Below are 15749 nucleotides of genomic sequence, written 5' to 3' on the forward strand. Positions count from 1 at the left end.
GAGTTTGCTAAGTTCCTTATAGATTTTGGATACTAGCCCTTTATCTGATATGTCGTTTGCAAATATCTTCTCCCATTCTGTCAGTTGTCTTTTGGTTTTGTTAACTGTTTCCTTTGCTGTGCAAAAGCTTTTGATCTTGATGAAATCCCAATAGTTCATTTTTGCCCTTGCTTCCCTTGCCTTTGCCGTTGTTCCTAGGAAGATGTTGCTACGGCTGAGATTGAAGAGGTTGCTGCCTGCATTCTCCTCAAGGATTTTGATGGATTCCTTTCTCACATTGAGGTCCTTCATCCATTTGGAGTCTATTTTCGTGTGTGGTGTAAGGAAGTGGTCCAATTTCATTTTTCGGCATGTGGCTGTCCAATTTTCCCAGCACCATTTATTGAAGAGGCTGTCTTTTTTCCATTGGACATTCTTTCCTGCTTTGTCGAAGATTAGTTGACCATAGAGTTGAGGGTCGATTTCTGGGCTCTCTATTCTGTTCCATTGATCTATGTGTCTGTTTTTGTGCCAGTACCATGCTGTCTTGATGATGCCGGCTTTGTAATAGAGCTTGAAGTCCAGAATTGTGATGCCACCACTTTGGCTTTCTTTTTCAATATTCCGTTGGCTATTCGAGGTCTTTTCTGGTTCCATATAAATCTGAGGATTATTTGTTCCATTTCTTTGAAAAAAATGGAGGGTATTTTGATAGGGATTGCATTAAATGTGTAGATTGCTTTAGGTAGCATGGACATTTTCACAATATTTATTCTTCCAATCCAGGAGCATGGAACATTTTTCCATTTCTTTGTGTCTTCCTCAATTTCTTTCATGAGTACTTTATAATTTTCTGTGTATAGATTCTTAGCCTCTTTGGTTAGGTTTATTCCTAGGTATCTTATAGTTTGGGGTACAATTGTAAATGGGATTGACTCCTTAATTTCTCTTTCTTCTGTCTTGTTGTTGGTGTACAGAAATGCAACTGATTTCTGTGCATTGATTTTATATCCTGACACCTTACTGAATTCCTGGACAAGTTCTAGCAGTTTTGGAGTGGAGTCCTTTGGGTTTTCCACATATAGTATCATATCATCTGCGAAGAGTGATAGTTTGATTTCTTCTTTACCAATTTGGAAGCCTTTAATTTCTTTTTGTTGTCTGATTGCTGAGGCTAGGACTTCTAGTACTATGTTGAATAGCAGTGGTGATAATGGACATCCCTGCCGTGTTCCTGACCTTAGCGGAAAAGCTTTCAGTTTTTCTCCATTGAGAATGATATTTGAGGTGGGTTTTTCATAGATGGCTTTGATAATATTGAGGTATGTGCCCTCTATCCCTACATTTTGAAGAGTTTTGATCAGGAAGGGATGCTGTACTTTGTCAAATGCTTTTTCAGCATCTATTGAGAGTATCATATGGTTCTTGTTCTTTCTTTTATTAATGTGTTGTATCACATGGATTGATTTGCGGATGTTGAACCAACCCTGCAGCCCTGGAATAAATCCCACTTGATCGTGGTGAATAATCCTTTTAATGTACTGTTGAATGCTATTGGCTAGTATTTTGGCGAGAATTTTTGCGTCTGTGTTCATCAAGGATATTGGTCTGTAGTTCTCTTTTTTGGTGGGATTCTTGTCTGGTTTTGGGATCAAGGTGATGCTGGCCTCATAAAATGAGTTTGGAAGTTTTACTTCCATTTCTATTTTTTGGAAGAGTTTCAGGAGAACAGGAATGAGTTCTTCTTTAAATGTTTGGTAGAATTCCCATGGGAAGCCGTCTGGCCCTGGGCTTTTGTTTGTTTGGAGATTTTTTTTTTCCATTTTATTTATTTTTTCAGCGTAACAGTATTCATTCTTTTTGCACAATACCCAGTGCTCCATGCAAAACGTGCCCTCCCCATTACCCACCACCTGTTCCCCCAACCTCCCACCCTTGACCCTTCAAAACCCTCAGGTTGCCCCAACCTCCTACCCCTGACCCTTCAAAACCCTCAGGTTGTTTTTCAGAGTCCATAGTCTCTTATGGTTCGCCTCCCCTCCCCAATGTCCATAGCCCGCTATGTTTGAAGATTTTTGATGACTGTTTCAATCTCCTTACTGGTTATGGGCCTGTTCAGGTTTTCTATTTCTTCCTGGTTCAGTTGTGGTAGTTTATATGTCTCTAGGAATGCATCCATTTCTTCCAGATTGTCAAATTTGTTGGCGTAGAGTTGCTCATAGTATGTTCTTATAATTGTCTGTATTTCTTTGGTGTTAGTTGTGATCTCTCCTCTTTCATTCATGATTTTATTTATTTGGGTCCTTTCTCTTTTCTTTTTGATGAGTCTGGCCAGGGGTTTATCAATCTTATTGATACTTTCAAAGAACCAGCTCCTAGTTTCATTGATTTTTTTCGGTTTCAATTTCATTGATTTCTGCTCTGATCTTTGTGATTTCTCTTCTCCTGCTGGGTTTAGGGTTTCTTTCTTGTTCTTTCTCCAGCTCCTTTAGGTGTAGGGTTAGGTTGTGTACTTGAGACCTTTCTTGTTTCTTGAGAAAGGCTTATACCGCTATATATTTTCCTCTCAGGACTGCCTTTGCTGTGTCCCACAGATTTTGAACTGTTGTGTTTTCATTATCATTTGTTTCCATGAATTTTTTCAATTCTTCTTTAATTTCCTGGTTAACCCATTCATTCTTTAGAAGGATGCTGTTTAGTCTCCATGTATTTGGGTTCTTTCCAGCTTTCCTCTTGTGATTGAGTTCTAGCTTCAGAGCATTGTGGTCTGAGAATATTCAGGGAATGATCCTAATCTTTTGATACCGGTTGAGACCTGATTTGTGACCCAGGATGTGATCTATTCTGGAGAAGGTTCCATGTGCACTAGAGAAGAATGTGTATTCTGTTGCTTTGGGATGAAATATTCTGAATATATCTGTGATGTCCATCTGGTCCAGTGTGTCATTTAAGGCCTTTATTTCCTTGTTGATCTTTTGCTTGGATGATCTGTCCATTTCAGTGAGGGGAGTGTTCAAGTCCCCTACTATTATTGTATTATTATTGATGTGTTTCTTTGATTTTTTTATTAATTGGTTGATATAGTTGTCTGCTCCCACGTTAGGGGCATAGATATTTAAAATTGCTAGATCTTCTTGTTGGACAGACCCTTTGAGTAGAATATAGTGTCCTTCCTCATCTCTTATGATAGTCTTTGGCTTAAAATCTAATTGATCTGATATAAGGATTGCCACCCCAGCTTTCTTCTGATGCCCATTAGCATGGTAAATTGTTTTCCACCCCCTCACTTTAAATCTGGAGGTGTCTTTGCATCTAAAATGAGTTTGTTGTAGGCAACATACTGATGGGTTTTGTTTTTTTATCCATTCTGATACCCTGTGTCTTTTGATTGGGGCATTTAGCCCATTAACATTCGGGGTAACTATTGAGAGATATGAATTTAGTGCCATTATTAGTCTGTAAGGTGACTGTTCCTGTATATTGTCTCTGTACCTTTCTGATCTACTACTTTTAGGCTCTCTCTTTGCTTAGAGGACCCCTTTCAATATTTCCTGGAGACCTGGTTTGGTGTTTGCAAATTCTTTCAGTTTTTGTTTGTCCTGGAAGCTTTTGATCTCTCCTTCTATTTTCAATGATAGCCTAGCTGGATAGAGTATTCTTGGCTGCATGTTTTTCTCGTTGAGTGCTCTGAATATATCATGCCAGCACTTCCTGGCCTGCCAGGTCTCTGTGGATAAGTCTGCTGCCAATCTAATATTTTTACCATTGTATGTTACAGACTTCTTTTCCCGGGCTGCTTTCAGGATTTTCTCTTTGTCACTAAGACTTGTAAATTTTACTATTAGGTGACAGGGTGTGGACCTATTCTTGTTGACTTTGAGGGGGGTTCTCTGCATCTCCTGGATTTTGATGCTTGTTCCCTTTGCCATATTAGGGAAATTCTCTCCAATGATTCTCTCCAATAGACCTTCTGCTCCCCTCTCTGTTTCTTCTTCTTCTGGAATCCCAATTATTCTAATGTTGTTTCATCTTATGGTGTCACTTATCTCTCGAATTCTCCCCTCATGGTCCAGTAGCTGTTTGTCCCTCTTTTGTTTGGCTTCTTTATTCTCTGTCGTTTGGTCTTCTATATCACTAATTCTTTCTTCTGCCTCATTTATCCTAGCAGTGAGAGACTCCATTTTTGATTGCACCTCATTAATAGCTTTTTTGATTTCAACTTGGTTAGATTTTAGTTCTTTAATTTCTCCAGAAAGGGCTTTAATATCTCCAGAGAGGGTTTCTCTAATATCTTCCATGCCTTTTTTGAGCCTGGCTAGAATGTTCAGAATCGTCATTCTGAACTCTTGATCTGACATATTACCAATGTCTGTGTTGATTAGGTCCCTAGCCTTCAGTACTGTCTCTTGTTCTTTTGTTTGTGGTGATTTTTTCTGCCTTGTCATTTTGTCCAGATAAGAGGATATGAAGGAGCAAATAAACTACTAAAAGTGTGGCAAAGACCCCAGAAAAATGTGCTGTAACCAAATCAGAAGAGACCCCTAATTGTGGGGGGGAGAAAGGGGATAAAAACAGGTTCTTTCAGAAAGTGGTTGATTTTCTGTTTCTAGAGTTGCTGTTCTTCTTCTCTTCGCTCTCCCGTTGGATTTGTAGGTGTTTGCAATGTTTAGATAAGCTATAGAGCTGATCTCCTGCTACCTGATATAGTCTCAGGCTGCTACTTCTCCGCCATCTTGACTCCTCCCCCTTACTATTATTTTTTAAAGATTTTATTTATTTATTTGACAGAGAGAGAGATCACAAGTAGGCAGAGAGGCAGGCAGGGGTGGGGGGAGCAGGCTCCCCACTGAGCAGAGACCCTGATGCAGGGCTCAGTCCCAGGACCCTGAGATCAAGACCTGAGCTGAAGGCAGAGGTTTAACCTACTGAGCCACCCAGGTGCCCTGATCTACTTACTGTTCTTAACAATTTTTCAGTGTTACTGCAAACATCAGAATTTTTGAAAATTCCAATTACTCCTCTACATCGATCATAAAGCTATTTTGTGTATAAGAAGTGGCTAACTCTTCAGTAATTAAGAAAAAACCCTCCAGGAGTGTAGAGCCTGGGGCCAGAGAACACAGAGCAGGAACTCTTCTTGTATCCTCTCCCAATGCTTTTCTATTTTCCTGATGATCAAATTAGTTCATCTTACCCCTTCCTCCTTTCTCCTTTAGCCTCATGACTTTTCCATATTTTCTATTTTCCCAGGTGAAAAAAGGAAAAGATGTTACTATAGCTACCTTTGTGTGTGTGTGTGTGTGTGTGTGTGTGTGTGTGTGTGTGTGTGTGTGCCTGTGTTTCTGTGTGTCTGTGTGCAGAGTTTTGTTTACTAGGGGGCCTGAGGGCATCCAGGAGAAACAAGTTAGAGAATCATCAGTATATAGCCAGAATTCATGTTCAATGCTGGATTGCTTGGGAAACTGGCTTATTAACTGCTCCATTTCTTTTTGTCCTCTGAAATAGTTAGTGATGCTTTCCTTGATCTGAGCTACCAATTTTTTTCCTACATTCTGCAGATGATATGAGTTTTCTTTCCTCATTTCCAATGGCTTGCTGATCAAGCTAGCAGAAAGTTAAGGGCAAGTCATGGCTCTATTCATCTCAGGACATCAAGGAGCTCCTTCCAGTGTTCAAATCCTATTGCCATCTTGGCCTGTTGAAGACATAACAAGTTTTCAGTGAAATTCTTTGTGTCTTTTGAGTGTGTATTCTATGGCACAGGGAGAAATCGACTGAGCAAAATAAACCATGTAATCCAAGCTTTGCCCAGTGAAAATCTTGACTTAGGGCTACTTATTCAGTAATCACAGACAAAAGCATGTGAAAATAGATTTCTCCCATTTAAAAGTCCCAGAATGCTCTAATTACTAGGCAGTAATTTACTCATTCCATATAGGTTTGTCTTATATGTTTGTTCCAGTCAGAAAAGTTCGGGGCTCAGTTCCAAAGCACACAGTTGGAGGTAGAAGGCAGGAGGCTAGTCTGCTGTTTGGCATGACCTCAGTAAAGTTCTATTTTGACCCAGTGTTGCATTAGGGATCTCTGTATTTGCTGTCTCCCAATCACACCTCTTGTTCCTGGTACACAGCAGGACACAAGGAGCTATCTTTTAACAACCTCACCCTATTATAAATAACCAAGGGCACAAAAAGCATAAAGGGTGACTTTCTTATCAAGACAGCAGATCACTGGCTGAGACCACAACTAAAACACTCACCAAATTCACTAGGTGGACAGAGTACATTTGTAAACTTGCTGATCAAATCCAGGAAGTAAAGTGACATTTTTCTGCAAAATACAACTTACTCTTTATTGTGATTCTAAATTATAGGAACAGCCGCCACACCCTGGAGGATTCCAGCAAATTGCACTATATGTGCACAAAAAAACTGCTTAGAATGAAGGGTTAGCCTTTTCTGTCATAAAAACATTTTATGTGATTGGCAAATCAGAAAGTGGTCAATCAGCAGACAGTTATAGAGATGTTTTTCATCTCTAGTAACAGCAGGATGCTAATGGGAGAGTTAAGATGAAAAGGGGGGGAAAAAAACCCAACATTGATTTGTTGACAGAGGCCTAGCAGCTGTCACAGTAAAACATGGTTCTCTTGCACTTAATCAATGTCAGTCTCCAACCCAATCGTTTTGTAGCCCAGATGAGAAGCAATCAAGAGGAACACCTTCATAAGCATGAAGCTTGCTAGATGGGATTCAATGAAGTGTGTCTTTAAGCTTAGGCACTCAAAATGTGATGCATGACCCAAACTTAATCAGAAATGTTTAACCCTTTGAAAGAAGGCAGGAATTACTTGCTTGTTTTTGTTTTTGTTTTTTTAAGATAGAAAATACATTTCCTACTCCATCTACATTTTTTAAGATATCCTGTGTCTGTATTGATGCACAATTCTTTTTCTTGCGAGATAAGGTGAAGCATTGTCATTAATCATGGTTCCCCTTCAAGTGTAGGGTGCTATTTTAAATGCATCTCATTTCTCAGAAAGACAATATAAGAACAGTGACTAATTTCACTACTGATTTTCTACGGTTTCTTTCTGTGTGAATGTTTACTTTATGAAATGGTATCTTTATTATTAGTGCCACTGGCCCAAGGATAATGGCTTAGGGGACTTATTTCCCCTGCAAATCAAGACCCGTTTAAGGACCTCAAGCACATTTGCTGTAGGATGAGATTTAATTTCATGTGAGTTTCTTTTTTCTGCTGCCCAGTGGGGATGATGCTCTGAGAAACAGGACTGCAATGACAGGCTCACTCAAATGGAGAGAAATTCCAAGCAATGCTCCGTCTCCCAGCTTGGAGGAGATGCCAGTGTTCCTGGGCCACCACACACCTCTTCACACCATTGCTTCAGCAGCGCCCAGAGAAGCCAAGTCATCAGGGATTATATTTCTTTCTAGTTCTCACAGAAGAAGGATTCCTAAGTGGTGGTGGAGGGAGTTGTGAACTATCTGTGAACTATCTGGGGAAAGGCAGAACAAAACCTACTTTCTCACTTAATGTGAAATACCAGAGACAGAAAAATGTATTCTCTGTCTTTCGCATCATTTTTTCACTGTAGCTATATTTGTAAACCTACTGATCAAATCTAGGAATTAATGACATTTTTTTCAGAAATAATCTGTGGGTTAGGGGAGATATATATATATATGGAGAGAAACAGTCAGAGAGAGACAGAAACTCAAAGCACTGATAGCTAGTATGGGATGAGGAAAAAGTATTCAGTAGAGACTAAGAAATAAGACTCCTATATAGTAAATTATTATGTTGGTTTTTCTTTTTTTTTTTTTTCAAATTTATTTGACAGACAGAGAGCACAAGTAGGCAGGGAAGCAGGCAGAGAGGATGGTGGGGAGAAGAAGGATTCCTGCTGAGCAGAGAGCCTGATGCGGGACTCGATCCCAGGACCCTGAGATCATGACCTGAGCTGAAGGCAGAGGCTTAACCCACTGAGCCACTCAGGTGGCCCTGTTTTAGTTTTCTGTTTTGTTTTGTTTTTTGTTTTGTTTTTTTGTTTTTTTAAGTAGGCTTCATACCCAGCATGGAGCCTAATGCGGGGCTTGAACTCAGGACCCTCAGTTCAAGACCCCAGCCAAGATCAAGAGTCAGAAGCTTAATTAACTGATCCACCCAGGTGCTCCCTGCATAGTAAATTATTAATTATGGCTTGAGATTGTCAGGAAAAATTTGAGCAAAAAATGGACTAGAAATTAAAGTGAGCTTTTATCTTTAAGACAATTATATATCCCTAGAGTTTTTTGTTTGTTTGTTTGTTTGTTTTAAAGATTTTATTTATTTATTTGACAGACAGAAATCACAAGTAGGCAGAGAGGCAGGCAGAGAGAGAGGAGGAAGCAGGCTCCCCACTGAGCAGAGAGCCTGATGCAGGGCTTGATCCCAGGACCCTGGGAACATGACCTGAGTTGAAGGCAGAGGCTTTAACCTACTGAGCCATTCATGCACCCTTCTCCAGGGTTTTTGCTAACAAAGTTATTTTAGTTTCAAAATTCAGGTATAATCTGCCTAATGGGTTGATTATAATGGTGAGAATCAGGAGGGTTTTTTAAAGACTTGATTTATTTTATTTAGAGAGAGAGAGAGCGCTGGGGTGAGGGGCAGATGGAGAGGAGAGAGAAAATCTCAGGCAGAGTCCCCACTGAGTACAGAGCCTGATGTGGGCCTCAGTCTCAAGACCCTGAGATCACGAACTGAGCTGAAATCAAGACTTAGATGCTTAACCGACTGAGCCATCCAGGTGCCCCAACAATCAAGAAATTTTATACCAGATTGCCCACTGGTCAGATATGTCACTAGCATTGGTTAATGCTTTCATTAATGAGAATGCAGTTAATCCTCCTGTTAAAAGATAAACTGAGGTATATTAAAAATTTCAGAAATTTACTTGCTCAAAATTTCATTAGACTCAGAAGTGATTGGGGCACTCCATTGACAGAAGCTGGGGAAAAGATTTTATAGAGAAGATGTGGAATCCAACCAGGGACATGATCTGATTTGTTACAGTTTAGGCAGTTGCCTTATTTGGGAAGACTTAGTTGGCTCTTTGTGGTTCACTCTGTAGGTTTTGATTTCTTGACCTTGAGGCATTGGGGGCTCAGGCTACTGGGCCATCAGAGCCACCTCAGACAAATGGCCTCTTTGTTTAGTTGATTTAACACTCCCAAACTCAGAATGATACCTTTTTTTTTACATTCGTGATGATTTGGGGTATAACATACAGAAATCTCAGTTTACTCTGAGTAGTGAAATGAAAACAAAATCAAAAAAAAATTAACAAATAGACTGCAAGATCAAACAGGTTTTGTGTCTTTTTATATGATAGTACTGCATCAAAGCAAAACAAATTCATGACCCTCACTATGGGGAAAGGCTATTCTCAAGGTTTTTTTTTTGTGAGCTAGGTATAGACCAGGGAAATGTATTGTTTAATAACCACGTACTACAAATTCCAGATACGTAAAAAGTCATTAATATTCTTCTTTACTTACATGCTGTCATTGGCTTTTCTTCCTGGATTTGTTGTCATTATTATTGTGTGTGTGTGTGTATGTATATATATATAATGTTTTAAATATTTTCATAGGTGTGCTTGTGACTCCTGTCTCTCTAGCCCATGTTTACTTCAAAATTCTTAAATGGCTCCCAAACAGCAAACTCATCTGTAACAAACATGTTTAGGAGCATAGCTATGAAGAGAGTAGAAAGAATATCCTGATAAATTCTTTAAGATTTTTTTGTTTTATTTGTTTTATTTTATTTTATTTTTATTTGACAGACAGAGATCACAAGTAGGCAGAGAGGCAGGCAGAGAGAAAGAGGGGAGAAGCAGGCTCCCTGCTGAGCAGAGAGCCAGATGTGGGACTTGATCCCAGGACCCTGAGATCATGACCGGAGCTGAAGGCAGAGGCTTTAACCCACTGAGCCAATCAGGTGCCCCTATCCTGATAAATTATTTTTTTTAAGATTTTATTTATTTATTTGACAGAGAGAGATCACAAGTAGATAGAGAGGCAGGCAGAGAGAGAGAGAGGGAAGCAGGCTCCACTCAGCAGAAAGCCCAATGTGGGACTCGATCCCAGGACCCCGAGATCATGACCTGAGCCGAAGGCAGTGGCTTAACCCACTGAGCCACCCAGGCGCCCCTATCCTGATAAATTCTTAATGCCCTTTTCCCTCACCAAGATTTTGGCCAATTTCTCCTTCCCCAAATATCCAAATCCAAGGGATTTATCATCTAAGTTAGATGGAGGTAGAGAAGCCATGTGGGGAAGAAGGCAGCCAGTGCCAGGCTGTTCAGGCTGTCTTGACCCCCTGGATATTCCTTTTAGCCTGGGCTTATAAGGCCACGTGACAAGGCCTTTTATTTTGCATATCTGATACTTCTTCAATGCCGGAGCTTCTGTCTCCAAAGCCTTTTGTGGAAAACTTTTTGGGTTTTCTTTTTTTCCTTCATCAGTACTACTTCAATATTTATGAGATCAGAGGTGTTATATTCTCTTTATTATCAATTAGTCAGGGCTTGGTATCTACATACATTGATTGATAGCTACTGCAATGCTACTATGGAGACTGGGAGTTGGACTTGGATAAAGATGGGTTACTTACATGGTCTGAACACAATTAGATAAGCATATTTGAGTGCTTTTTCTTTTTTAAATTATTTTAATTAACATATAATATGTTATTTGCCCCAGGGATAAAGGTCTGTGAATCATCAGTCTTACACACTTCACAGCACTCACCATATCACATACCCTCCCCAATGTCCATTATCCAACCACCCTCTCCACGCCTTCTCTTTCCCCCACAATCCTCAGTTTATTTTGTGAGATTAAGAGTCTCTTATGGTTTGTCTTCCTCCTGATCCCATCTTGTTTCATTTTTTCTTTCCCTAACCTCCAAATCCCCCACTCTGCCTCTCAAATTTCTCATATCAGGGAGATCAAATAATAATTTTCTTTCTCTGATTGACTTATTTTGCTCAGCATAATACCCTCTAGTTACTCCACATCATTGCAAATGGCAAAATTTCATTTCTTTTGAAGGCTGCATTGTATTCCATTGTATATATATACCACTTCTTCTTTATCCATTCATCTGTTGATGGACATCTAGGTTTTTTCCATAGTTTGGCTCTTGTGGACATTGCTGCTATAAACATTCGGGTGCACATGCCCCTTCGGATCACTACGTTTGTATCTTTAGGGTAAATACCCAGTAGTGTCATTGCTGGGTCATCAGATACCTCCATTTTCAATTTTTTGAGGAACTTCCATGCTGTTTTCCAGAGCGGCTGCACCAGCTTGCATTCCCACCAACAGTGTAGGAGGGTTCCCCTTTCTCTATCCTCGCCAGCATCTGTTGTTTCCTGACTTGTTCATTTTAGCCATTCTGACTGGTGTGAGGTGGTATCTCATTGTGGTTTTGATTTGTATTTCCCTGATGGCGAGTGTGACTATAATAATGAAGGTTTAAAAATATTTTTTAGAAAGGTATTGTTAGGATAAACTAGCTAAAAATAAGTTAAAATAGGAAAAACGAAAAGTTAAAAAATTAGAATAAGAAAAAAAGTTAAAAAATTTAATTAACTTTGCAAGACTAAAGAATCATGGGGCGAAAGCCATGAATTCCATGCTTTGCTTTCTTCTCCTCTGGAATTCCGCTGTTCTCCTTGATCAGTGAGCTTGGGCTTGGCTGGATGTTCTTGCTGATCTTCTGAGAGAGGGGCCTGTTGCAGTGATTCTCAGATGTCTTTGCCCAAGGTGGAATTGTGCCACCCTTGCCAGGGGCCAGGTTAAGTAATCTGCTCAGGTTCACTCTCGGGAGCTTTTGTTCCCTAAATGCTTTCTGTAGAGCTCTAGAGGACAGGAATGAAAATGGAAGCCTCCCAGTTTCTGGTCCAGAGCAGCCAAGAGCTCGAGGCCCCACTCCTCACTGCGCCCTCAGAGATAAGCAGTCAATCACTCCCATTTCCCTCATCTCTGGTCGCGCTCTGAGCTCACCTGGCCTGTGACCAAGCATTTCTGTCCTGCTGCATGGCCCCATTTGGAGTCTCCAAACCCAGCAGATTCCTGCTGTACTGCTCCTCCCAGAGGAGGAAGTTGAGTCTCCCTGGATCTGCCACTTGTGGGGTCCCTGCTTGAAGAGCGGTGGTCCAACTGTGCCTTGGATCATAGTTTAAGGTAACCCCGTTCTGAAAATTCACTCCTTGGCTCTGTCTCTGTATTTGGCTTCCCCGCTCCTATACCTGGCATCTCGGCCATGCTCAGACACCTCCAATCTTTCTGTGACCCCGTGGGACCTGAGACCACACTGTCCCCATGAGGGCTCCACCCACACTTAGCCTCTGGAGTGATGTCCCTCAGTGGAGCGGACTTCTAAAAGTTCTGATTTCTTGCTCCACTGCTCCCCTGCTTGCTGGGAGCTGGCCCCTCCCCCTGCGGTCTATCTTTCTGTCACTTTGGATTCTTCTTCTCCACACGTCCTACCTTTCAGAGTGGTTGATTTTCTGTTCCTGGAATTGCTGCTGTTCTTCTCTCTTGTCTCTTGTTGAGTTTGTAGGTGTTCGGAATGGTTTGATAACTATCTAGCTGAACTCCTGGGCTCTGATGTCATTTCAGTCTGCTACTCCTCCGCCATCTTGGCTCTCTCCCTGAATGCTGTTTCTTATTTGGAGATGTGTTAGACATCTGAAGCAGAGGAAAAGCCTAGTGAATAAATGAATGAGGCAGGCATTTCACATGCCATTGAGGTAGTAGGGATCCCTAACAAAATAGGGGCCACTGGCCTTATTTGCTTGAACATCTGTGTGTGTGATGTCTGATCACAAAAAATTTTAAAGATACACAAAAGTAGAGAGAATAGTAAAATGAACAATCAGGAACTCATCCTCTAGATTTAACAATGGTTACTTACTGTTTGGCCATATTGACATTATATCACACACACACACACAGACACACACACGTATATGTATATGTATATAGGTGTGTGTATAAAATATATATTTAATTATATATATATTTATGACATATATTAGTGTATATAAATTATATATGTATATGAGTTTTGCTAAAATATATTAATATAAATTACCGAACATGTGTTTTGAAATCACTACAACATTGTGATTATTATGTGTTCGTTTAGCTTATTTTCATTTGAGATATATGAAAGGCACCTTAAGTGTCTCTAATAATAAACCATGGGAATGTTAAGAGCCTTAAATGTCACTTTTGTTGTGGTGACATTCTTTCTTCATTTGAGGATACTCTTTCATATTTGTATTAGTTGTTCATGGAAAATATAGTTGAAAATGCAACAGTCTATACAAATTAGAATATTTCTGACAATTCCCTAGGTAGGTATATTTCTCTTAAAATTGTTTTTTCAAATCCATGGAATATAAAAATGTTAGGACAGTATTCAATCAAGGCAAACCACGTCTTGGCCTCTTTTGCTACAAGGGGGTTTTTGAAAACTATCTAGGATTATGATTTAACCTGTATCTGAAAGGGTATCATACCTTCTTGCCTCCTGAGGGATACAGGTTCTAGAATTAGGATTTAGGCTAACTTTAAATTGTCCTGGACCTTTAAGAATAAAGATGATGAGCGTAAGCATAGTCACACTGGGATGAATCTGACTAAAAGTTTTTTACTTGCTTCAAATACCAACTAATGGGCATTTGGATGGCCTAGTCAGTTGAGTGTCTGCCTTTGACTCAGGTCAAGATCCCAGGGTCTTGGGATTGAGCCCTGCATCAGGCTCTCCACTAGCGGGGAATATGTTTCTCCCTCTTCCTCGGCCTTCTTTTCCCCCTGCTAGTGTTCTCTCTCTCTCTTTCAAATAAATAAATAAAATTGTAGACAATAACAACAAAACCCCAAATAAATACCAACTGGAACTATTAATTCCCATGGAGTTATCATTTGTACTTGTATCTTACTTGATGATGATAAGGCAGGGAGACAAGCTGAACAAAATTAAGTTGTTTTGGTTTTATGCTGACCCTTAATGTAAAAGCCAACAGGTCTTAAAAAGAATCATAAGGTCTGATTCATGGAAAACCACAGGAGTCCACTCCCTCCAGCAGTAAAAGCCACATAGGCTGCACATTCTTAAAACTGCTCCTTTTGGTAATTTACAACCCTAATCAGAACCCTAAGACAATGAAAAACTAACCACCTAAAGTGAGTCCCTCACTGTACAGTTAGCTAATTTAAAACAAACAAACAAACAAACAAAAATAAAAATAAACCCTAAAACTCAAAACTTCTAAAACCTTTTGTTAAAGTTGGGGGGGGTCCTCTTCCTCATCTGGCAAGGGAGACTTTCATCCATGATGTAGCTCTTTTCTTACTTCTATACTTAATAAAGCTTTATTCCTTTCTCTAAAGGGCTTGCCCTTGAATTCTTTCTTGCACAAAGCCAAGGACCCTCTTGGCAATGGGCCTGAGGCCCTACCTCTTGGGGCCTCGGCCTATCTAACATCAACTATGCTTCTCTTTGTCTAAGTCTTTCCTAGATTCCAGATCATATCCTACCTTCCTTTCTACCTGATAATCCCTATTTTATTCATGTTTATGGCCAAGATGGCAGACTGTATTCTCAATCCCATTAGCTTGTCCAGGCTTTGTCTGGGTATCTTCATTCAAGGGTGCTCCTTCCTAGAATGGCTCCCAAGGATAAATGTAATATTTTCTTATGTTTGCCCATTGTTTTTTGATTGAAAGAATACTTTCCCATGGAATCTGCTTAACAGTTACCTCAGCTCCAAGATTTTCCCATTGACTAATTAAACTTTTGGAGCCCTTTCCTGGAGCTGTCAGAGTGTAGGAGGAAGATAATTGACATGGGTGGTGGCTCTGTGGCCGTACATTCATTCAACCATGGTGGGCAGTGGGCTGGGCTCAGGGTTCTCCCAAGGACAATGTCATTCATATAATTGAGTTAGTTGAGATAAAGCACCTAGCACATAGGTTACCTAGCACATGGTAGGTCTTCTATCCATACAGATTTCCCCTTTTGTGCCTTCCACAGAAAGAAGGTGGAAGGAGGGAAGGAGAGAGAGAGAATCTAATGTGTATCCTAACAGATGTTTCAGATTCATTTCTGAAGAGATCATGTCCTTTCACAGCTGACCATATTCTTTCACTGAATTTGGCTGGAGTTTTAAGGTATGCTTACCTGTGGAAGGAAATGTAGGGGATAACTGCCCATGGCAGTTCGCCCCCAAACTAGATTTAGATGTGTGACGGGCATGCCATAGAGCTCTCACACTCTTTCAAGAGGGTAACACTTCAGAGTGGACTAAATCCTCAGTTTGCCCGCTTCTCTAAACGACCTTCTGCAACCTGGAAAAGGAAAATTCCCACGTCCATTACAATCAGTAAATACCTTCTGAACACATTGGCAGTGGACATGTTTGCTAGGCACTGAGAGGGTGGCAAAATGACTCACCTATAGATCATATTTTTTGCACTTAGTACACACACCCACACCGGGGAAAGCAGCTGCTTTCTGGCAGGATGGCTGTCTCCAAAGTCTGAGCAGCTCGCTCATCAGATGGTGTATTCCCTGGGACTGACCACCCAAGCAACATACTAAAGCGTCTCCTTATATAATAGTCACATCTTTTTGCTCCTAGTTCTTTTTGTATTTTTGCTTAAGAGAAGACCAGGCAAATGGCTCCC

This window comes from Meles meles, chromosome 11 (assembly GCF_922984935.1).
Source record: "Meles meles chromosome 11, mMelMel3.1 paternal haplotype, whole genome shotgun sequence".
In the NCBI taxonomy this organism is placed as follows: domain Eukaryota; kingdom Metazoa; phylum Chordata; class Mammalia; order Carnivora; family Mustelidae; genus Meles; species Meles meles.